This window comes from Macrotis lagotis, chromosome 5 (assembly GCF_037893015.1).
Source record: "Macrotis lagotis isolate mMagLag1 chromosome 5, bilby.v1.9.chrom.fasta, whole genome shotgun sequence".
Lineage (NCBI taxonomy): Eukaryota > Metazoa > Chordata > Mammalia > Peramelemorphia > Peramelidae > Macrotis > Macrotis lagotis.
The window spans coordinates 265463409-265489431 of NC_133662.1; the positions used below are offsets into that span (position 1 = coordinate 265463409).

The 26023-nt window shown below is 41.6% G+C and overlaps 1 non-coding gene and 1 pseudogene across 1 annotated transcript; one reads left to right on the forward strand and one right to left on the reverse strand.

The window, feature by feature from the left end:
- Nucleotides 1-2646: 2646 nt before the first annotated feature.
- Nucleotides 2647-2750, forward strand: LOC141490280 (U6 spliceosomal RNA). The gene has a single exon (XR_012469133.1). It is a non-coding gene; the product is annotated as a U6 spliceosomal RNA (small nuclear RNA).
- A 4584-nt stretch (nucleotides 2751-7334) lies between these two features.
- On the reverse strand, nucleotides 7335-14045 carry LOC141489558 (NADH dehydrogenase [ubiquinone] 1 beta subcomplex subunit 5, mitochondrial pseudogene; annotated as a pseudogene).
- Nucleotides 14046-26023: the final 11978 nt, after the last annotated feature.

Consider the following 26023-nt stretch of genomic DNA (forward strand, 5'->3'; position numbering starts at 1 on the left):
TCCAGCTCTAAATGCAGGAACACAGACAGTCCTGAGAGGTCATGGAGCTTTTTCCCCTCCCACCTGCAGATGGGGAAACAAAGCAGGTTACATGATTTACCCCAAATCACATACCTTCTGAGGCAGGATCCCTTCTGAACTTGAGGTAGACGTCTCCTCCTAGGCCTCTCCAAGGCTCATGATCTACCCCCCTCATCAAAAAGTCCCTAGTACCCCTTTTCTTCCAATCCTGAATGAGGATCAGAGAAAGTTTTGCCATGAAACCAGGCCAAATTGAGCTGACACTCCATGTTTCAGGTTCCTTGTTAGGAAAATGAGCACATAGCTCATTATCACAGAGATAATGAATGTGGAGTCTTTGCCAACCAATATTAGCTACTATCATCACCATAACTCAGTGGTTTGTAACAGTTCAGCAGGACCAATACCTAATTTTATGTTGAGTTCAGTGAATTAGCTGTTAAAAGGTAGGAGCCTGGGTAGCCACCCAATGTAGAAATCACAAGTTTACATTCCTTACTCTTTTAACATTCATTTGCGTGGTAGCATTTTCTAAGCACCTGTAGTATTGTTCATTCTGTGGAAAAAAATGACAGAACTATGCTTGTGATATTTATTCATTTCTTAAAACTCATTATACCTTTGATGAAATACATTTTAATTTCCTCATTTTTGTTACTTCAGTAAACAAACATATAGTGTAAAGACAAAAAGTGCCAAACAACCAAGGGGTGTCAAACTGTCATTTCTTTCCACTTTGAGTTAAACCCCCAATTCCCCAGAGATACTATGAGTGCCCTGGTGTTCCCTGAACAGTGAAACCAATAGGAATCTGGGACACAATGAACCAATTCAAGGGTTATCACCTAATATTGGAAGCCATGGAACCAGAAAAAAGGAACAGGTAAAATGTGTTTTGGTTCTGCCTGTCTTCCACCATTGGCTGCCATGGTCACATGGCTGCTTTCGCTCCATAAGGGTATGTTTGCTTCTTGAGAGTAATATAACATGATCTAGTCTTGGACACCTCTTTTATTTTTCTTGAGGATTAAATGCATGAAATATTAAACTACCTTTAGGTATGTCTTTTTGTAAACTTAAAATGGCCATTAGGGCAGAAAACTGGTTGTTAATCTATTTGAATCCCACCACTGCCATCCCCCTCCCCATCAGGAAGGTGATGCTTGACCAGGTCTTTAAAAGATGGTCTGGCAGGGGGAGGAGATTGTCCCAGCAGAGGAACAGAAGCCAGAAACTGGGAAATGCCAGTGTTGATGGATCGTCCAAAGAGGGCAGAGTAAATGGAGGGGAATAGTCTGAGACAACAGCTGGGAACAGGGTATGCCACACAGGGAAAGTTGGAAGCTGTCAGGTCAATAGGCACTTATTAAGTGCTTGCTGTATGTCTGGCTCTTATTAAGTACTGGAATGGTGAGAAGGACAGAGAAAAGTGATGCGGAAGTCAACTGGACATGGAAAGGTCCCTGATTGGATAGGGGACCTGAGGAGGTGGGATGTCAGGGAGTTACAACCCCCTCCCCAACCCTCCCTAGCTGCGTGATCATGGCAAAGTCACAATCTTTCTAAAATTGTCAAACCCTCCCCCATGAAATCACAGGTCTCTGATATATTGGTCTTGCCTATGTCTTTTTTAGACAGTATTGCCCTATGGTTTAATTTTCTGGAGATAGATTTGAAGGCAGGATTGGAAATTTGCATGTTCTGGGAAACAATTGCTGAGAAGATGATCTGCAGTGAAAGAGGGTATTTTTTCATATGGCAGTTCCCTATCTCAATTAAATCATGGGTCCAGTGTCTGTCCTTATCCTTATTAAAATATCTGAGGATAAACATTCATTATTTAGTAGGATTATTTTGTAGAGGAAAGATGCCAGAACTCAAAAAATGGAGCTTGAAAACAATCCTCTTTCTCTGTGGTCTTTCTTCTCCCCCGGCTGTTTTTTGTGCAGAGGGTTGCTAGCAGGAGTAGCTTTGTGTTCCACCTGCAGCTCATCTTGACCCTGACTTCATGCTTGGCAAGCACAGATCCACATCTACGCCTTCCAATCTTCATTTTTTCCAGGCTACTTGGCCAAGAAAAACCCCTTTGAAAAATGAGCCTTCCCACTTCTTCTCTCTTGACAGGTCTGGGTTGAGATTCTACTTCTTCCCACACACTTTCTCAAATTAACTTTCTGTCTCCCTGGCTCCTGACTCATTTGGCATCTCAAACCTTCCTTGAATGCAAGTGTGTTTACTGGGAATACTCAAAAGTCAAAGGGCCATCCTACAGGGGACAAATGGAATAAGATATAGTCCCAAGATCATATTGGTTATATTTCCCATGGCTCCATCAGATCCACTACCTTTTCAATGGATATATTTTAAACATTTAACAACATAAAGATGGCTCTCACTTGGTAAAATCTACCTAGGGTGGCTAGGTGGTGTTATATATAGACTGCTCAGCCTGGAGTCAGGAAGACTCAACTTCCTGAGTTCAAATCTGGCCACAGACTCTTATTAGCTGTGTGACCCTGGGCAAGTCACTTAACCCTGTTTGCCTCAGTTGCTCATCTGTAAGAAATGAGTTAGAGAAGGAAATGTCAAATCATTCCAGTGTCTCTGCCAAGAAAATGACAAATGGTGCTCACTTCAGTAGCATCTACACTAAAATTGGAATGATATGGAGATTAGCACAGCCCCTGCACAGGGATGACCTGAAAAGTTGTGAAGCGTTCCATATTTAAAAAACAAAAAGAAAATTTCAAATGGCCACACAGGGTGTTGGACATGACTTCACAGCAACTCAGATTCAGAAGGGATTCGCTTCCTGAACAGGAACCCTTCAACAACCTCTCCAATAATTGGATGACAATGAGGCAACCTACCTGGTTCACTTCTGGATTGTTCTCCCACTAGGACCTGTTGCTCCTTTCTCTCCTCTCTGAGACCAAGCCAACAATCTGAATAATGTGAGTACTTTTTCCATCAATGAAGCCTTTCCCTATCCTCTGTAATCTGTGTCCATGGTAAAGGACTGTTGGATTACAGATTGAAACTTCTTTCCCGTCTCATCACTCCCCTGAATGAATTCTTCTCTGTCATATGAACATAAGCTCCATGAGGGTAGGGACAACCTCATTTTGTCTATGTACCATTAGCCCTTAGCACCATGTCTGGCCTATAGTTTTTTCATCAGCATTCATTGATTCATTCATTTCTCTAGTGCTTCCAGTTTCTCATGGGGGAACCCACATCTTACAAAGTGTTGAGTAGTTCCTCAGTTACCTCTCATACTTCCTTATTACCTTTTTTTCGCCTTTGTTATCCCCAGAGCCTAGTCCAGTATTCTGGTACACAGGAAGCAGCAACAATTTAGGCCAATTCTTGCTCCATGAAGAAGATGCTTCTTATTCTTGTATACAATCTGTTAATCTTGTTAGGGAAGGGATCATTCCCCTTCATCTGCCTTTCCCCCAAAAGTTGGTTCCCCATCTCTCTGGAATAATAAATATTTGTTAAACTGAACTGAAATGATGAAAGCAAATGAATGGAACTGACAGACCCCCCCACCCCATCTCTTACACACACACACACTCTCCCTCTTTCTCTCATTTTCTATCTCATTGGGGTGGGGGGGAAGAAGGCTTAAGCATTTATATTAGGATATATATATATATATATATATATATATAAAATATCATTTATTTATAGATGCTCATTGAAGGATAATTTGACAAAAAACCCAGGAAGGCTATTGCCCAGATTGACTGCAAAGATGATTGAACAAGTCCCACTGGGATCAGAGTCAGGATCAATTGGAGGTAGACTCACTCTAGGGAAATTACACGATGGAATTAATATTATTTGCCTTTTAGAGTTGTGGGAATCAAATCAGATAATTTTTATAAAGTGACTAGCATAGTGTCTGATTCATTGCAGGTACCATATAAATGTTATCATCATCTTAGAAGTTTTGAAAAAATATGAAAAGAACTTTGAGTACCTTTTGAAGCTCCATAAATTTAAGGTAGTGATTTTTAAAGTAACAAAAAATTAATGAAAAGCCTAAACAATTCCACATTTTTAATAGTAACTTTTGGCCTTTCTACTGGTCCGAGGGAGATCCTGTAACTTAGCAAAGTATTTCTTTTACAATCAGGGAGGAATTTAGACACTGGGAAAATCCATCTTAATAAGGAATGCAAATCTGGACAATGTTTAAATAACACTTATCACAAGAATGTATGAGCAGAAGAACCAAAAAAGTTAGCAAAACCTCTAGGGGGTAAAAGTTATCCTTAGAAATCAAAGATTTCCTTCATTTTATTGTGACATTTCAGAATTTAACCATCTATTAAGCAGTGAGTTAAATGCTACTTGTCACAGCCCTCTTTGTGGTCTGGCAACTAGAGCCTTGAGTTTAGAACTAGATTGTTTTAAGTGGATTGAGGATCACCAGGGGTTGCCCTCATTAGGAGGTAAGAAGAATGGGAGAAAAGATAGATGGGGAACAAATGAGACTAAAATATGCTCCCAATTTGTAGGCAAAGAATTTGGAAGGCAGACAGCTCAGTGAATGATGGCGTCCATGTCTTACACATTCCAGGCTTCATTGTAAGCTTCTCTTCACATCAACACTGAGAACTTTTGAAGATGCTGGCAAATGAGATGTTTTTCTGTGCCTCCCTGCTGTATTTGTCCCAGAATATGTGAATGACCATTAAGTGAAAGCTGAAAGTTATGAGAATACTGAAGAGTAGGATTTTTTTTAACAGGACCATTGTTGATTTGATGTTTTACTTTGCTTTGAGGGAGGAAATGGTCCCCAAAGTCCCATTTGCTGCAGACAGGGCCTCACAGGAAGCATCATCAACTTTGGAACATTCCCTATGAAGAAGATGCTTCTTATTCTTATATCCAATCTGATCCTCTAATCTTGTTAGAGAAGGCATATTTCCTCTCCCCAGAGCCTAGTCCAGTATTCTGATACGCAACAATTTAGGCCAATTCTCTCTCCATGAAGAAGATGCTTCTTATTCTTGTATCCAATCTGTTAATCTTGTTAGGGAAGAAATCATTCCCCTCCTTCATCTACCTGGGAGAAGTAAATGCAAAGTATCTCCCAAGTGTTAGAACAATGTCTAGCTAATTAAAACTCGTAAAGTTTAAAACTGTACTAAGACTTTCGGAATACTCCATATTTCTGAGGATGAAGCCAATAGAAATTGTGTACCCTCCTCCAAAAGAAGCCTATCATTCCTACCACCATGACTACCATAGTCAAAGTCATCACCATGGTTGTGACCTTCTGCTCATCAAATCCTCCTCATGTCTCCCACCGTTATCATCCACAAAAGCTTGCCATTTTTCCTGTCAGTCACTGGCATGGTTCTGTAGTGATTTATCATTGTCCTATTAGATCAGGAGATTCTAGGACTCGTGACTAATCAATAATGAATCAGAATTGTTGAAACAAATATTTGTTAATAAACTACTATGTGATTGGGCCATGTGGGGTGTTCAGTGAGGGCCAGAACCTCTGATGTGAGGGCTGATGAGCTCTTTTCAGGACTGCTCATCCTCCTCCTTTGTGGTATACCTGACACCAACTCTTACCTGTGGCTACAAGAAGCTATAGTATGCACAGCCACCCCTTGGTAAAAATGTCTTGGCAGATAGGTTAAACTTGGTTGAGGGTAACCAATGGATTTCCCCAGCGAAATGAGTGAATAAGAACAATTTGTTCCAACAGCCATGGAGATGGCAGAAGCAGATGCTGTGGAATGCTCAGAGCATGGCCAGACCTTGAAGACACCAAGGACATCCACTGTGTTTCTGGCCTTCCCCAATCTTCCTGACTTTTGTCTTGCCCCGGGACTCTAATGACACTGGAAGAGAGAGGGAGGCTGTGGACTCTGTGCAGCTCTCCCTCACTTAAATCTAAATCTGGGAAGGTCCAAATACTACCCCATAATGTCATTTATTGGTCCTCTTCAAAATGAAAAAAATGAAAACTCTGTATTGACAAGACAAGACAAAGACAAGACAGTCCCTGGCCTCAAGGTGCTTCTCTTTTATAACCTATGAAATGAATGGATCCAAAGGACTCCTAGACAGAAAAGTACTTTGTGATATTTACAGCATAATATAAAATTTTGCAAGTCTTATTACAGTATTTATAGGTGCTAAGGGACTCCATATGACTTTGTAACCTATTTATGGTGGTCTTCTAGTCTAGAAAGGAGGGAGATGGTCCAGCTAATTTCTAAGGCTCTTTGAAATCTCTGGAACTTTGGAAATGAAATGGGTGAGGAGTCTATTCTGATGGAAAAGAGATTGTCTGGGTTGCTTTTAGAAATGGAAGATTGAAATTTTTTTCTTTTTCCTTTTCTTAAAAGACTGAATTGGTCCTGGGACCAGGTGTTCCCCACAAACAGCATGGTCCTCTTTCTTTGGCAATGGTGACTACTAAATTGTCACTGCTCATTTGAAGGTCAAAGAAACAAGAAACTGGAGGTGTACCAACTTAAGGACAATGAGAGGAAAATAATTCTATACATTTTTTTATTTTATAAAGTGGAATGCTCTCTATCTCCTTCATGGAATCCATAGCATAATTTATTTTCCCTTTTTACATAAACTCTGAGTTAACATGTGGTTACATATATGCAGCCCAGTGGCATAATGGAAGCCTTTGGCCTGGGGTGAGAATGGCCTTTGAATCTTTCTCTGAGTGACCCTGATCTAGTCACTTATCTCTCAGGTTTTCTTCTCCTCCTCTAACAATGAGAGGCCTGGACTAGATGATCCACTCTGAGATGCCCCCTGGATCTGAATCCATGACCCAGGTCTCAAGTCCCATGTCTGCATCTCACTGATGTATTGGCATTTAATTCAGTCCTCTCTTCTCCCTTGCCAGGATGGGGAGTCTAGGAAATGCCTGTTTCTACAGTAATGACTCAGCATTCTCTAGTAGAATGGAAGTTCAAAGAGGGCAGGGCTTTTTTGTCTTGGTCTTGTTTACTGAGGGCCCAAGCACAATCAGTGATTAATCAGTATTGATGATCACTTATGATCCATCTACAAATCAGTAAGTAAACATTTATCATTTATTATATATTATAATATATAATATAATATATTACTATATATTAACTTGGGCAAGTTACTCAATAGCCTCAGTTTCCTTATTTTACAATGATGGCCTGTGACGTCTGTCTTAGCTCTTAATTTATATGACTATATTTATTTATTTACTTTTTATGCATTTCTTTATTTAACCCCCATTAAAAAAGAGAGTTTTACATCAGACATGTAGAATCAATAACTTAATAGTCAGGTACTGCTTTAGGATCATTGTCAATAAGTTCCTTATCAACAGTTGGGTAATGTTCAACCAGGATCCATCCCCTCTTCCTTGCATAAGTCTTTCTGTTTTCTGATACTTTAACCTCAGACCAGCCTTTTCAGCTTCTATCTGAAGGACTGCTATGGTTCTTTCATAATTCTTTTCAGGAGGCTCATAAACATAACGAGCAATACATCTAGTTACAGGGTGCTTGAAGTACTCCCAACGTTCGGGGATTTCTGCTAATTCAGCTTCACCAATGAATATATTCACCAATGTTATGCCAACTGCTACTGGAATCCCAGTCGACAATAAATAAAATCTCAACAACTTCAGAAATCTCTTGTCGTAATATTCAGAAGGTTTGATGACAAACAGTCTCTTCCCCTGGCCCCTGCCCGTGCTGGACTGGGGCCATGGTGCCCACAGCTGCCGAGGTACAACTGTGGCCAGAGCCCATGGTGACTCAGGGCTGGGCTGGCGCCCGTGGCTGCCCAGGCTGAAGCCCGCAGCAAGACTATATGACTATATTTATATGACTATTTATATGATTTTAGCCTGACTGGTCCTGTTAAATAAATACACAAACCCAAACCATATTATTGTACCTCCGTCAGGTTATTTAATGGTTAGACTTAGATTCAGGAATAACTAGGTTAAAATCTTTCCTCAGATATCTCTTAGCTTCAGTTTTTTTTTCTATCTGTAAAGTTGGATTAATAATGGCACCTGTCTCATAGAGTTGTGTTAAAAATCAAATGATGAAGCATTTGGAAAGCCTTTAAGGACAATATCCATGCTAGCTAGAATGATGGGGTCAGTTTAGGTGTAAAGAGTCATGATTTTTAAAGTTAGTTGGCTGAAGGACAAGTGTAGTGACCCAAAGGGCCATAGTAGTTGGCAGAATCTCTCTGGAAACCATTTGGAACAAGATGAGAAAAGTCCCTGAATTGCTCCTACATTCTCTTGGACTCAGTGATACCACTAGTAGGCATCCCTCCCAAGTAAAGTATTTTCCCATGCATTCCAAGTGTTTATAATTGCACTTCTGTGGTAGTGAAGAACTGGAAATGGTGGCCCATTGTTTGGGGAATGGCTCATGAAATTGTTCTATATGAATGTTGTGAATATTACTGAGCTATTAGAAGGGAGGAATTTGAAGAAACAAGAGGATTTGTATGCTACAGAGCAAAATGAGCAGAATCAGAACCATGTCCATAAAGGCCATTCCAAGTATTCTCAGTTTGGTAGGATCTGCCCAGATTTGCATTTGTAAAGGAAATGACCCAGAAAGACATCAGAACTCTGATCAAAGCAGTGACCTACCCTGAATTCAGTGACCTCTTGGTATAAGACACTACCTTCTGCTTGGTAGAGAAAAAACAATCAAGGACTAGAGGGGCTGAATGGAACATTAGGTGTGAGATGTGGCCAATATATGTATTGGCTTTGCTTCTTCCTTGGAGGGTGATGCAGAAACAGAAGGACAGTCATAAGATGGGTGATTTGGAAAGTATGGATGAAACATGTATTTAAATATCAAGAGAGGCAGCTACTCTGGACTTTCCCATCTTCTCATAATGGCTGGAAGAGATGCTAGAGGAGGACAGATGACTGCTCCCCTCAGTGGTCTCCTATGAAGACTGAGGATAGTGTCTCATGCTCCTAAGTCTCTGTCTAGTGGGCTTTCAGTGGTCACCTAGCAGTCACTTAATTAGCTTTATAATATGATACATTTTTTTTTACACACATGATAAAATAGAAACTCCTCCTCCTCCTCCCTCTTTTCTTGTGCACACTTATCCCTGGGGATGGCAGACCGAATCTGAAAGAGAACACACGGCCAAAAGGTAACTTGCGATTTCTAGTTTACTTGTAGTCCCTTTTTGTCCCGTTGGTGGAGACCCCACGACATTGCTTTATGGGGAAGCTCACTACTGGTCGCAGAAGGTGGTGCCATTTTGAGTTCCAATGCTTCTTGTCCTCAGCATGCCTCTCATTTTCCAATGTGGACACAACCATTGACCAATTCTGCTCCAGGAACACCACAACTGTGGTCCTGGAAGCCCAATGGTCAGGAGATTTTCCTCCAATAGAGAGGGAGACAGAGATGTCCTCTACTCTCGGCCCTAGTGATGCCCTCTTGGTGGTGGCATCGCTATTGGAATTCAACAGCTTGCTGGTTTATCTAAGTCCCACAAGACTATGACTGATTTTCTTTAATCCTTTTTAACCACAACACATTTTAGCTTTCATTCAATTCATTTCTAGTTCACTTGAGATAATTGAGTCAATAAAACAATAATCATTCACTCTGACTTTAAACTTTCCACAAATGATTCTTTAAGGCCAAGGGGCCCTCTCACCTGATGAAGGTTGTCAGGGCATGGAACAGGTCTTCTTAACTTGGAGCTGACAATTGTTTTCTAAAAAATTGAAATATTACAATATATTATAATAGAATTGGCTTCATTGTCATGTTATGCCTTCTACTTTATGCATTTAAGAACATACTTCTGAGAAGGATCATTAAGCTTCACCAGACTGGTGCTCAAAGGGGTTCGGAATGTTAAAACTGTCCTGTCCTGGTGCAGACTGTTAAATGGGGTTCATTCTTGGGGGTGGGCACTTTTCTGACACAAGTGTAAGTGCCCTAAAATGTACTGGCAATGAGGATTTTGGAATAAAAAGTGGTATAAATGGCAGAAAATGGAATGTGAGTCCTGTGTGGGCAGGAGCTCTTTTCTTTTGTCTTTGTATTTATCCCCAGTGCCAATCATTTCTTTTTACAATGGCTCTCAATGCAAAAGAAACGGGAAAAAACATAGGGGACTGCAATGAAGAGCAATTGTCACGAGATGGTGCTGGGCCCCAACCAATAGTACAGCTTCTATTATCTGGAATCTTTTATGATTGACTGTCTCTCTTCTTTCTCTGTCTCTCCCTGTCTTTCTTTCTCTCTCTGTCTCTGTCCCCCCCCCCCCCACCGCTTCACTCTCTCTGTCGCTCTGTGTCTCTGTGTCTCTCTCTCTCTTTGTCTCTCTGTCTTGGTCTCTCTGTGTCTGTCTCTGTCTGTCTCTCTCTCTCTGTCTGTCTGTCTCTGTCTCTGTCTCTCTCTCCTTCATAAAATGAGGCAAAACAAATATTTGGTTTTCTGCCCTGGGATTCTTCTCTGCCTTGATTTTTATTCTTTTTTTTCCTGGTTAACAACACATCCCCATCCATCATGAAATTGTTATATATGAATGTTGTAAATATTACTGAGGTAATGGGTCCCTCCATTCTAGTCTTGGCATCAGAGGATCAAAGGTTAATAGCAGAAAGGGGACCCCCAAAGCCTTCTAGTCCATCCCACCCCCTCCTCTAACAGAGAAGGAAACTGAGGATGAGGGAGGATAAGGACACAGTCAAGGTCCCATCCAAGATCATAGATCCAGAGGCAAAATAGAAAAGAGACTTTGAGGTCAAGTCCAACCACCATTTTACAAATGAGGAAACTGGGGCCCAGGCAAGTCAAATGACTTGAGGAGGCCTCTATTGCATCATGGTGCAATGGAAAGAGCCCTATAGGTAGAGTCAGAGGGACTGGATTCAAATATTGCTTCTGTTCCTACCTGTGTGGCCTTATCTATAAAGTGAACCACGTGCTCCCCAAATAAGACTGGTCTTAGATTAGTTTTTGCTCCAAAAGATGAATTAGGACTTATTTTCAGGGGCTGTCTGGAGCTGGGCAGTTATTCCTGCGGGAATCCTTATTTGATCTCTTCTCCCTGCAAAATTCTTCAGGTTTTCAGGGCTACACGCCAGTGGGCCCAATCCCAAAGGAGCCGAGCTCTGGGGCCAACTCCTAAAACAATAGCTTGTGGGCAATGTTTTACTTTTTTGGTTTCAAGGACCCAAATACTTCTCTTTCTTACACTTAAAGATATTGGAGGTGGGGCTTTCTTTCCATCCAGACATTATCCAGTGGTCACTTTATTCATGTACTGTGCATCTGGAGTCAGATTAGTCATTTGTCAATACGTTTCAAGTTCATCTGCTTACATAGCATTGACCTCTCCTTCAAAAGCACCTGCTTGGGTATTTACAAATACTTAATTCTAATTTGTTATTTATTTTATGGATTCATGCCAATAATACTATTTATTTATATATTATTATTGTTATTTTATAGTTCAATATGGCCATCCATTGCAATGGATATGATCACTGCCTCCAACGGGGTGATGATATTAACTGGGGCTTATTTTTGGGGTAGGGCTTCAATTACAACTGTCCTGGAAAAAAATCAAGCTAGGGCTTATTTGGGGGGAAATGCCATAATCTCTACGTCCTTATAGCATACCTGTGACCCTCCATTGCTCTTCTCCTAAAGACAGGGATCTGTATATCCATGACAATGTTGGCTTTTAGGGAGCTGCCAGAAAAGGAAGTCCTGTCTACACCTTCCCTGCTCCACAGAGTTTTGAGGAGCTGCCTGGGACTCAGAGAGGTTAAATGATTGTCTACAGTCCCAGAGTCGATGTGAGTCAGAAGCAGGATCTCTCTTGAGCATGCTGTCCTTCTCTCACCCTCATCTTATAAAGAGGAAAAATTCTTTTTTTTCTTTTTTTTTGAAAGGCAATGGGGTTAAGTGACTTGCCAAAGGTCACACAGCTAAGTAAATATTAAGTGTCTGAGGCCAAATTTGAACTCAGTTTTTTAAAAAAAGAATTTGATGACTTTCAATATATATATATATATATAATTGATTTTCTCGGTAATCATATATATATATATATATATATATATATATATACATATACATATATATATATATATATATTTAAAAAACATTATTCCAAGAAGGAAGTTACTAGACTGTGAAATTAAAAAAAAGAATTCAATCTTTTTCAATATGTAATTGGTTTTCTCTGTAATCTTATGTATTTTTTAAGATGTATTTAAAAACATGATTCTGAGAAGGGAGTCGTTAGGCGTCCAAAGGGATCCATGGCTGAAGACATGTTAAGAAGCCCTGATAAAGAGAGTGTAGAAGGAGCAGGAGCCATCACAGGAGTTAGAGGTAGAAGGGAGCCTCATTTTGCAGATGGACAAACTGAGGCTCTTGTAGCTGAAGTGACTCGCCATAGTCACACACGTTGGAAATGTCCATCCGATGTGGTGTCCTTCCACTGAACCAGGCCGTCTCTGGAAATCAGTGAGGAGCAAGGGGCTCCCCTTCATTTTCCTTCCTTCTTGTCATCCTTCCCATTCCCTCCCCCTTTTAATCTCTCACCTCTGCATTCCACCTTCTCTCCCTCCAGCTGAGGGAGGCTAGGCATTGTGAATGAGCCTCCCAGCCCTCCCTGGCTTGGCAAAGCATCAAGTAGAAAAGCAATGTGGTCCTGACAGGAGGTAAAGCATCCCCATGGTAACCCCAGAGCTCTGGAGCCCAGGAGAGAGGCAGGGGGGCTTCAATAGCACAGGGGCAGGGAGGAGGAGCAGGACTTTCCCCCAATGCCTTTTGTATCAGCTCTGAGAAATTCGCTGAGCACCATTTCATCCTGAACAGAAATCTGACATAAATCCTGGTCTAATTCCAACATATCCATCTCACTTACCTTGCCTTTCTGGTTTCTCACTTATGTTGACTCTGTCTTGTGATTCTTTTTTTCTTTTGCAAGTAGTGGGGTTAAATGACTTGCTCAAGGTCACACAGCTAGGCAATCATTAAGTGTCAAATTCAGTTCAAATTTGAACTCAGGTCCTCCTGACTCCAGGGCTGGTGCTCTATCTACTGCACCACCTAGCTGCCCCTTGTGAAGGATTAATCTCATGTAAGGTAGGAGAGATGGGGAGAATGAAGGTAAAGACTGGGTAACCCCCAAGGTGCTCTAGAAATGCCAGTTAGGATTATTATTTCAGACTAGATCCATGATTTAACTGATAGGATTAGACAATCAGGAAGTATTTATCAAACTTTGGGACATTAAAAAAGGTAAGAGACAGTTCTTGCCCTCACAGAGTTCACAGTCCAATGAAGGAGACAGCATGTAAGCAACTATGTAAACATGGCCAATAAGAAAAACTTAATACACTAAAATTAAGGGGGTGATCAAGAAAGTCTTCCTGGAAAAGATGGGATTTTAGCTGGGGCTTGAAGGAAGCCAGAGGTGGAGATGAGGGAGAGAATCCCAAGCACGGAGGATGGTCAGAGCAAACCCATATTGAAGAAAAATGGCAACTCATCGACCAACAGCATGTACTGTTAAAAAAAAAATAACTGGTAATAAGCAATGATTGGGGGAGATCTTCTTCTGCTTTAGTCCTGATTTCCAAAGTTCAGTCTCTCAAAGGACATAATTATTAATGAGATTGAATTCAGACCCCCAGGGATGGAAGCCATTGTGCTGGCGATTTTGCATAGCCCTCCCTCCCTCACTTAAATCCAAAGTAAAATAGGTGACCCGAGGAAGTTGGGAGGTGCAGCGGATAGAGCATTGACCCTGGACTCAGGAGGATCTAAATTCAAATCCAAACTCAGACAGGATCCTTCCTTAGCTGGGTGACCTTGAGTAGGTCACTTTAACCCCATTGCCTGGCCCAAAACAAAAGCATGTGACACAAAGTTCATTTGAATAGGTTCCGCTCCTCAGTGTAATGCATATTCATACATTAATTACTTACCTGGATGCACATCCAAGGCCATCTCCAGCCTTCCTGATTCATATCTAGCCATTAGATCCAGATGGCTCCAGAGAAGAAGATGAGGTTGGGGACTTAGCCTGGTCCCTCTCACTCAAATCCAATTCACATGCTTGTGATAACATCACCTCCCGGATAGCTTGGTCTTCAAGAATGAAGGACAAATGTCAATTGTTAACCAATCAGACTTGCTTGCCACTCTCAGGAACACCCCTCTTCCAATGGGCATATAAGCTGTGAGTCTACCACCATGATTGTCTTTGGTCTAACAGAGATGGCCAAATGACTATCTTTTTATTAAAATGTTGCTGTTGTCAGTAAGATTATTAAATGTCCCCCAAATTATGTCTTTGGATCTTTTTAAATACCACACTATGTTCCAAGTTGCTGAGTACAATTATTTCATTTGATCCTCCCAACAGCCCTGGAGTGGGGGCTACTATTTTCCTCATCTATCAGATGAGGAAATAAAGGCAGGGGTTAAGTGACTTGTCCAGCTCACGTGACTAGCTAGTAGGTGTTCTTACTCCCTGACCCAGTGCTCTATCCAAACTGAAAGATGAAATGCTATGTGTGAGAAGCAGTAAATAGGCCAGTGTCCCTAGATCATAGTGTGTGTGTAGAGGATAAAGATCTAAGATAACTGAAAAATAGAAAAGGACAAAGTAGGGAATGACTCAAAATGCCAGTCAATTTTATATCTAATCCTGGAGGTAATAGGGAGCCACTCAAGTATATTGAATGAGCATGGGGTGACATGATCAGATCTGGTTTGGCAGCCGGGTGAGTACAGGTGAGATTGAATATTGACTGATATTATTATTGAACCAAAGCGATTTGGAAGAGAACTCACTCAGCTGCACCTCCTCCAACCAGGCCAGGAAGTAAATGGTCATTAAACAGGCCTGATAAAGGGCTATCCCAATTCTTTCTGTGTGTGTGTGTGTGTTTTAGGTTTTTGCAAGGCAATGGGGTTAAGTGGCTTGCCCAAGGCCACACAGCTAGGTAATTACTAAATGTCTGAGGTTGGATTTGAACTCAGGTACTGTGAGTGCTCTATCCACTGTGTCACCTAGCCACCCCCATCATTCCACTTCTTTTTGAAGACTACCATGAAGGCGATATCTATTCCTTCTTGGAGTATCCCATTGGACTTTTGGATACTCTCGTTGTTAGAACATTTCTCCTGACATCAGACCTGAATTGACCAATTTTCCCCATGCTTTCGACTCTGCACTTGAGGGTCAAAAAGAGCCAGTTGGGTCCCTTCTCCCATAATGAGAGCCCTTCAGATTCTTGGAGGCATCTGCCATGTCCTCTCTGAGTCTTCCCTTCTCCAGTTCCTCATTCAATATTCATGTGACATGAACTTAAGACACTTTACCATCTTGCTTGCCTTTCTCTCAATGTCCTCCGTTTTATCAATGTCTTCTTCAGCTGTGCTGCCCAGAAATGGGACAACTGGGGGGTCACCACAGTACACAGAGCACCAAGCCTGAATCAGGAAGACCTGAGTTTAAATCTGCCCTCATATAGCTATGTGAACCTGAGCATGTCACTTAACTGCTATCTGTCCCCATTTCCTCATCTGTAGATCGGGGATAACTTATCTCCCAGAATTATTGTGAAGATCAAATGAGATAATAATTGTATATAGTATTTAGTTTAGTGCCTGGTATATAGTAGGTGCTATAATAATATAATATTATTCTAGTACAGTGATACTACCTCTTCCTTCCTGGAAGCATTGTGTCTCTCAGTGTAGTCCATGATTGTATCTGTTATTTGTTTTTTGTTTTTTTCCTGCTAAATTATACTCCTGACTCATATTGACATTACTACAGTCCACTAAGACCTCCAGATCTTTTTCTGGAACAATGGCTATTTAAGATACTACTGTCTCCTCTATCTTACATTTCTGAAATTGAGTTTTTGTATTCCAATATCTGCCTTTATGTTTATTTGCACTGAATTTCATCTTCTTATAGTCAATGCAGTATGTTAGCCCGCCAATATCCTGCTCTGTTATCCACTCTGTTACTCATCCCTCTCAGTTATCGATATTATTATTGAATAATAGTATATAATTATCAATTCAATAATCATTGAATAGATTGAATAATTAATAATATTTGATGAGCCTGTCATTGATAATTTTATTCAAATCACTAAATGGGTGTTGCCTCAGGTAAGGGGAGACCTGGAAAAGACCTTAGCTTAAAAAAATCCTAGATCTCCTACTGCACCTAGCACCCTTTTGAGTCATTCTGATTTATATCTTGCCCTTGAACCCAGATGCCTTTGGAGAGGAGAGTGAGGCTGGAGACTTTGCAAGCTTTGCCTCATTCATATCCAATTCACTTGCAAATCAAGCCATTACCTTTCTGATGGGATCTTCTCTTCTTGAATGAAGGACAAACTACAATCTGGTAAAAAGTGAAATGGCCCAAAGTGAAACACTGATCCCTGTGGTTTTCCACTAGCAAGTTTCTTCCCAATTTGCATTGTACCATTAACAATAACTTTCAGTCCATTTGAGCAGACTTGATTGAAGATGATTATCTAGCCCATATCTTTCCAGGTTTTCCACAAGTATGAGACACTTTATCAGAAGATTGGCTAAAATCTAGTCCAATTAGCATTTTCCATACCCACTTGTTTAGTAATCCTGTCAAAAAAAGAAAAGAAAATTGCTTTGTGATGAGGCCACATTTGGTCTTTGTAATCACCATTTCCCTTTCACCAATCATTTCCTTCCTTCTTTTCTTCCCTCTTTACTCCTTTCCTTCCTTTCTTCCCTCTTTTCCTCCCACCAGTTTTCCCTCCCTTTCTTTTTCTTTCCATTCTTTTCTCTCATCTCTTCCACTTCTTTGCTTTCAAAAAAAAAGCATAGAGGAAAAGGTGAAGAGAGATTTTTTTTTTTATTAAAATAAGTTATATGGGGCAGGGTGGCTTGCCTGGGGCCACATAGCAGGGTGTGTGAGGCCAGATTTGGACCCCGGTGCTCCTGGGTCAAGGGCCAGTGCTCCGTCTGCCACCCAGCCACCCCTACTATTATTACTATTTTATTTTATTTTGGGTCTTTTTTTAAAATTTTTTTGGTTTTTGCAGGGCAGTGGGGTTGGGGTGGCTTGCATGTCACATGGCTGGGTGATTGTTGGGTGTGTGGGGCCGGATGTGGGCTCAGGTGCTCCTGGCTCCAGGGCTGGTGCTCTGTCCATTGCGCCACCTGGCCATACCTACAATTATTACTATTTTTTTATTTTAATTTTTTCTCTCCCCTTTATTGCTCAAGCAAGTCTATATTTTTTTGGGGAGGGGATGTTTTGTTTACTCTTAAACAAGAATATTTTATTAATGTATACAAACATTATTTGTACAAAATGAGAATAAATAAATATTAAATATTTAAAAAAAGAAAGGAATATACTTAGACAAAGACTGGGTAGAAATTAACTGTGATTTGAGCAAACTTTTAACTCTTAAGGGTTGTGTTTGTATTGGGATGGTTGTAATGAGGGTACCTGACAAGGCTATGTGGGTATAAATTAACTGTGATATGATAAAAAAAAAAAAAACTCCCGAGAATTTGCATGAACTGATGCTGAGTGAGATGAGCAGAACCAGAAAAACGTTGTACACCCTAACAGCAACATGGGAGTGATGATCAACCTTGATGGACTTACTTATCCCTTCAATGGAACAACCAGGGACAATTTTGGGGTATCTGTGATTCATCTGTATCCAGAGAAAGAATTGTGGAGTTTGAACAAAGACCAAAGACTATTACCTTCAATTTAGCGGGGAAACCCCATTATCTTATTATGTAATGCTGCTGTCTCTTATACTTTATTTTTCTTCCTTAAGAATATAATTTCTCTCTCATCACATTCAACTGAGATCAATGTATACCAAGGAAACAATGTAAAAACTAACAATGTTCTGTGGGGGGTGGGGGGAGGGAAGTAAGATGGGGGAAAAAATTGTAAAACTCAAAATAAATAAAATCCTTTAAAAAAAGGCAAAAATAAAAAAAAATAAGTTATAGATTTACACTTAGGTTCAAATTTGAAAAAATGATTCCAAGGGAAACTCCAATTTAAAATTGGTGACATTATTCATTAGCTCTAGCAAATGACTGAGGAGGCAGCACGGCCTGGTGGAGGCTGTTGTCTTTGGAAGGAAGAGGACGGGATGGTCTCAGGACCTGCAGCTGACCTCTGCCACCTGGTGATCCTGGGCAAACCACTTCATGCTTTCTTAGGCAACTCTTCAAGTCAGTGGGAAATGCCCACCAGCCCCTGGGAGGGAATTTCCAGGCTTCTAATTCCCCAGCACTGATATTACAAGTCTGGATTGAAACAAAACAAGCAGCATCAGTAACTCATGGGTCTCCAAAGTCAGGGTGAGATGTGTGGTGAATATTCCCACATCTTATCGGGTCATTGACCCAGAATACCACCTAGCCCAGACCTCTAGGTGCTATCCTCTGTAGTCACATCTCCTGGTAGTTCATTAGTTCATCGTCAACTCTCATCACCCCATTTCCCCAGATCTGCATCATAGAACTCCAATTGTTGTGTGACTACCCTTCTACCTTTCCAAAGAATCTAACTGCAGAGGAAAAAAATCAAATAATCCCAGGAAGAGCAGTTTTCCAAACCAGCTTTTCTCCTGTTATTTCAGAAACAATTACTTATGGCTGGATCTGGAATTAGACCAAATGCCAGGTCTTCTCCCCTTCTGAATTGAATGAAGCAATCATAAAAGAAATAACTGTCTTCCTTGCCAATTCTTTTCTCTGTGAGGCTAGTAAATTGGCTAATAACTTCAAAACTCCCTTAACCTACCTGTTAATAAGTTTATGAACCAACCAGCCTTATAAAGTCCTTCTTCTTTACCAGGCTAAGTGCTAAGGATACAAGTTCAGAAAGAAAAGACAGTATCTGTGTGCCCAGGAAGCTTATATTCTATTGGAGGAAAGGCACCACATAAAAGGAAATTGAAAAACTGGAAACTGAGGAGATGGAAAGGTGCCCACTTGGTCCAATGGTAGAGAAAAAACATAGAGAGTTAGGAGTAGAGTCTGGAGAGGGGGAAAGGAGTGAATATTATTGTCACTGACACCCTAAAGTAAAAAAAAAATTGTTGGGGTAGCTAGGTATCGCAGTGGATAGAGCACTGGCCCTGGAGTCAGAAGGACCTGAATTCAAATCCGACCTCAGACACTTAATAATTACCTAGCTGTGTGGCCTTGGGCAAGCCACTTAACCCCATTGCCTTGCAACCCCCCCCAAAAATTATTAAAGAGGCAATGTTTTGATAAGAAATGAAGCCTTGCAAAGTGTTTATACACAGGCATTTTCTCACTGACGCTAACCTGGTGAGGCAAGCACTGTAGCTATTATTAGACCCATTTTAGAGCTGATAAAAGTGAGGTCAGAGGAGGGAAACAGGTTTCTCCAGATTTCAAGTCTCCTATGTCTTCATTCCATCCTGATGATTCAGAAGGTAATCCTGCAAAGATATGAATGTTGGTTGAATAAATTGCAAAGGATATTCTCAAGCATTAGATTTCAATCCCTTTTATCTGCTCTAGTTTTGGTAGTTTGTGAACACAAGGTAGGGAGTGAGAGACCATCAGCAGGCCTCAGGGGGTGAGGAAGAGACAATTACTAAGGAATAATTCCATATTTTTTATAAACAGGACTTTCACACGATATCAAGATGGGATGAGCTTTATCAGGTCTGGCAGAGTTTCCCGGTCTATGATTCTGGTATCCATTATAGGCCAAAAGCACTGCCCCGCCGCCTCAATGCTGTTCAGTTATATAAAAGAAAATACAAGGGAGTTCATTGTTATTTCCATGGTTGGGAAAACAATGTTAGGGATTCAGAAGGGCTCTGGGTCAGGGAATCATGGACCTAAAACTGGACAGCACTTCAGAGGCCTATCTCCTCCACCTAATTATAGAGGAGCCCCCAGCAGACCTGATTCAAGCTAGTGACTTAGCGCAATCTCCCCTGACTCAAATCCAATTCATGTGCTTGTCATGGCATCATTTCCCTGATGTCATAGTCCTCTTCGAGAATGAAGGATAAACATTATTATCATAGGGGAGGAAACCGAGGTCTAGGTTTGAGTGATTATGTATCATATCCAGAACTGAAAAGAACATCAGAATGACCTTCTCATTGTACAGAGTAAGAAACTGAGGCCTGGATAGGCCACAATCATGCTGATAGTATGTGGCCTGGCCATCACCCTCTCTTCTTAGGTCTTGTTCCCAGAACATTTCTCCCTTCCTTTTGCTTGCCTTGCACAGCCTTCATTGTACACTGCCTCAATGTGTTTTCTACATTTTAAGGTTAAAAGAAAACTAAAAAGCTGGTGAGTAGTTACTTCCAGTTAGGGTTTGGAGAGTTCGAGTCTGACTGTAGATTGAGCATTGTGACCTTGGACAGCACCCAGTTCAATGGCTCTTGACCTTTTTGGTGTTAGACAAGCAGGCAGGGTGGTGAAGTCTCTGGATTCCTTCTCAGAATTTCTTCTCAAATGTATGAAATTAAGGATGAAAGAAATCAGTTATGTTGAAATAGTTATCAAAATACTATCAAAGATTCCCAAATTAACAGCATTTGATTCTAATATAAATCCTTGATTCATGGGGGATAGAGAGTCAAAGGGATTTCCCCAAGTTCATGTATCTAAGGGATGGCTAAACTGAGGCCTGAATTTCTCTACATCTTCCCCTTGGCCCTCCCCAGTCCCCAAAGGGCTACTCATTCAATCAGCACCACTCTCTTGGAAGGATCTCCTTCAGAATCAGCAGAATGTGATGGAGAGAGATGCTAGACCAAACCTGTAGAGACTTGTTTGCTCTGTTGTTCTTTTCTGTGGACAGCTGAGTACTACAGTGGAGAGAGCTGGGTCTGGAGGCAGAAAGTTGTGGTTTAGTCATTTCTTACTGTTTGCTGACTCTTCATGACCGAATTTGGGTTTTCTTGTCAAAGAAACTGGAGTGGTTTATCAATTCCATCTCCATCTTATTTTACAGATGAGGAAACTGAGGCAAATGGGATAAAGTGATTTGCCCAAGGTCACACAGTAAAGTGTCTGAGAGCAGATTTGAATTCAGGAAGACAAATCTTCTGGAGTCAGGAATATCTGAATTAAATCCTATTTCCAACCCTTATTAACTTTCTCTATTTAACTATCTCAGTTTCTTTATCTGTAAATTAGCACTGATATTTCAAGATTGCTTAAAGGTTAAAAAGAGAAAATTTTTTTAAAAGTACATTGCAGGGGCAGCTAGGTGGCACAGTGGATAGAACCTCAGCCCTGGAGTCAGGAGGACCTGAGTACAAATCTGACCTCAGACACTTAATAATTGCCTAGCTGTGTGGCCTTGGGAAAGTCACTTAACCCCATTGCCTTGCCAAAAAAAAAAACAACCCAAAAAAGTACATTACAAATTATATAAATGCTAATTATAGGCTGGCTTTCACCAGTCTTCAAACTTGACTCACATCAGGGGATCTCTGATTACAAGTGCAGAGGGCAGCATATTCCATGATAAGTGAAGTCTAAAACTTTCATGGGCAGAAGGAAGGCTCAGAGGATCTCATCCACTGTGGGGCCTGCAGAGATGGTGGAAAGTAAGCAGAATGCCTGCTCCTTAAATGGTTGGTTCCCTGGCCTCCAGAATCATCTCTCCATTGAAACCCCCACCCAGACTGGTCATTGTTCTCCAAAGCCCTCTGGGTTACCCAGTTTTTCTAAAATATTTTTGAAAACTCTACCAGTTGCTTTTGATTTCCTAAAATTTTTTGAATGAATGAATTTTTAAAAATATCAGAAGACCCAATACACTGGCATCAGAACTTTAGATACCTGTTGGGTTTGATTATCTCTGGTGGGTGTCCTGACTCAGAATCTCTGGTGATTTTCAGGCACAAAGGAGCTAAAAATGGAGGGGGAGTAGGGTAAGATTTTGAAATGGGAAATATTTATATCAGAAATTATAGAGTCATAGTTTTACAACTGGAAGAGACCTTTGGGGCTATCGAATCCCCTTCTTTTACAGTTAGGAAACTTAGGTCATCAATTTAGAGCTGGATAGGACCTTAGAATTGACTGGGTCCATCTCTCTCATTTTACAGACAAGGAATGAAAGTGACTTACCCAAGGTCATCTATGTCTGTGGATGAGAGAGTTGGAATTTGAACACTTTTTTTTTCATTCCAAATCCAGTATCACCTGCTTCTCAGGACTAGATTTTCACAGAGATGTGAACTTTATAACTCCAAGGAGTCTGGCATCATCTTGCCCAGAGATTCTTAAGATGAACTTACGTATTTTGATTGCTATTTCAGTAAGATTGCTTTCCTTTGTTATTTTCTGTATTTTATTTTATGCATTTACAAACATGATTTTAATATTATTGATTAGAGAAATGTCAATTAAGCCAACTCTGAGATACACTTCACGCTGATCAGATTGGCTAAAATGATGAAAAAAAAGGAAAACAATCAACGTTGGAGAAGATGTGGGAAAACTAGGACTCTAATACTTTGTTGGTGGAGTTGTGAATTGATCCAACCATTCTGGGGAGCAATCTTCTTGTGGTGGCAAAGAATTGGACATTTAGGGGATGCCCATCAACTGGGGAATGGCTGAACAAATGATGATAAATGAATGATGAAGTACTATTGTTCTGTAAGAAATCATGAGCAGGAGAATTTAGAAAAGACTGAAAAGAGTTATATGGATTGATGCTGAGCAAAGTGAACAAAACAGGAGAACTTTCGCAGCCACACTGCATGATGAGCAGCATGAGACACTTAGCGCTTCTCATCAGTACAATGATCAAAGACAATTCTAAAGGACTTGTGATGGAAAATGTCACCCGTGTCTGAGGGTGGGGGAGTATGGGGTATGAATGCAGAGCAAAATAGACTATGTTCGATTAAAAATTCTTTTTTTCCCCTCATGTTTCACCCCACCTAGTTCTAATTCTTTTTTCAAGACACGACTAAGATGGAAATATGTTAAACATGATGGGGCATGGGTGACCTATATCAAGTTGTTGCTATGAAGAGGGGGGAGGAAAGGGGATAGGAGAAAAATGTGGAGCTCAAGAGCTTGCAAAGGGATGAATGTTAAAATTATCTTTGTACGTAATAAAAAAAATAAAACAAAAAAATAAAAATGGTTTTGAAAAGGGGCATTAGGCATCCCCAAGCTGCTGGAGTCGGGGGTGGGTGGGAGGGAGACCCAGGACAAAAAAAAAAGAAGTGAATAATCTTTCATTTTACAAATGAGGAACTGAGGCCTAGAATGGCAAGTATGCCAAGGTCACATGAATCACATCGATGGATCAATCAATTAGCAAGTAATTACTAATCACTTCCTCCTCTCAGTTTGAGGAGCTTCTGGTCATGGAAGGAATATCCCAGGGTGTGACGAGCCATTTTCTCCCCTAGGCTGCAGCCAGTGGCTTCCTATGGCCGGCGTTGCTGTGGTGGGAGCTGCTTCCTGGGGCTTCCATGGGGAAGACAGGAGGCAGAATGTAGACCCGGGAGGCCATATGGTCAGAGCTGGAGAGTGAGAGAGAGGAGGCTTTTGGGAGATGGCACTCACCTTCTTGTCAGGGGAAGATGTCTCACTGGAAAAATAACACCAGGGGATGGCACGTCCATAAGAAATTCTGGGGGATGAACAGAAAGGAGAGAAGAATGTGGGATAGAGGCCGCACCCCATGTCCTGCTCTGCTTGTCCCCAGGCTCTCAATGGGGGTGGAATGCAGAGCAGGGTCACACAGCAGGAAACAATGATGAGAAGAATGGGAAGGAGGAAGGTGGGAGGGGGCCGGCTTCCAACCCCTCATCTCCCACTTAGTCTCAGCATCATATATCGCATCCCATGTACATATATCTACATATACAGATAGATGGTCTAGGCATGGATGCACACTCACTGCACACCCCTACACACATGCATCACACATGTGTGCTGCCTCATACAATATAGAGGCATCTGTGTGTGCACATGTGACTCTATGGAGATGGGAACCATGCACACACATAGATATGTATGTATGCATTCATACACGAGACACATACACACATATATGGCTGCCTCTACTGTTCAGTAGACTGAGCTGTAGACGTCACCGTGTCTGTGTTTTCTGAGACACCGAACATAGACATGCATGTGCAGATATATGCATCTAAATGGTGTGTATGGGTGGGTATATGTGTGTAGCTTCCTCTACACACACACACACACACACACACACACACACACACACACACTGGCTGACCCAGGTAAGGCAGTATTAGTGGGCAGTGGGTCTGAGGCTGTGTCAGCAGCATCCTCACCCGCCTTGGGCCAGCCCAGGACCAGTCTCTCCTGTCTGCAGACAGACAGACAGACACACACACACACACACACACACAATCAAATACAGAGCTACAAGGAAATTCCTCTCTTGTAGGCCTGTAAAGAATGAGGCATTTCAGCTGGCCCGGTGCCCAGGCTGCCACCCCCAGAGGAAACGCCTCCTTGCCAATACAGCAGAAGGCGGGGCCTGGCCACCAGGTGCTGCAGGACAGAACAAGGGCCCTGCTAAGAGGTTCTGACTGCAAGTAACCTCTCTGTAGAGCTGGACAACAGCCCGGCTCCTTGCCTTGCAGGAAGAGGTCAGAGCTCATTGGAAGAGAGCTGAAAGGGACCTCAGAGGTCATCTAGTCTCCCCATCTCCTCATTTTACAGGTGAAGAAACTGAGGCCTAGAGAAAAGTCTTGTGTGAGGTTCCACAGGTAACACTGGCCCTCAGACTTGTCTGACTCCTAAGACCCTCCCTCTCCCCCATCTCCAGAGATGGCTGTATATCTCTTTAGGAAGTCTGAACTCTTTTGGAACATCCATGAAGCCTGGGTTTTTATCTGATGGCACATATGGACACCTCTATACTGTGCAATGTGGCATGTGTGTGTCATGCATGCATGTGCAAACATACATAAACCAGGGTATATGATTGGCAGAGCCAGGAGGGGAGTCACTAGAGCCCGGTGACTGGCCCTGCCTGCCCTCAGATCCCTTTGGTCCTCAGTTTCTCAGGTGCCATCAGGAGACAATGTCTCCTGAAGTTCATCAGCACAGGTTGATGACAAAGCAAGGGACTCCCTTTACCTTTACAGGCCTCAGTTTCCCCATTTGTACAATAAGGTGACAGAACTAGATAGCCTCCAAAGTCATTTCTGGTTTTCAATCTGTGATCCTTTTCTAACATCTAAAAACTGAAAAGTTCTGGTCTTTGATCTGGCAAGGACTGGAAGTCAAGCTGGTCTGGAGTTTGGAGATTCCATTCTTTGCATTTTTTTAAAATTAAAAAAAAATCCTGGAGTAATATTTCTGAGTTGGGGACAGAGTTTGGGAAATAAAATCACCTGATCTTGAGGACAGATCTGGGATCGTTTTACCCTAGAGATCCCTGGAGAGAGAGGGGGCAGGGTCTTGGGAGACAGGTCACCCCTCCCTATTGCTTTCTCTCTGTCTCTGTCTCAGTCTGTCTCTCTTCCTGTCTTCTCTTGTCTTTGTCTTTCAGTTTCTGGGTCTCCTTTCCCCTTTCCTCCCTCTCATGACTTCTCTCTCCTTTTCTGTTTCCCTTCCTCTTGTTTCTTCTCCAGCCTGTCTGCCTGCCAACATCCCTGTTTGTCTCCTCTCCACCTCCTCCCCCTTTCCTGTATCTCATCCATTCCTTTTCTCTTCTTCCTTTTCATTCTCCCTCAACCTACCTGCCCGTCCCTTTGTCCAGTCTTTGCCTTCCCTCCTCAAATGTCCCCAGAGGGCAAATCTAGAGGGGACCAGAGAGAGATTAGTATCCTCATGGCCATTGCTTGGATTTTTTCAGTTTTTGGCAAAACTGGAAATAACCTCAAGAAATAAACTCGGTTATATCTTTTTCTAGGACCATT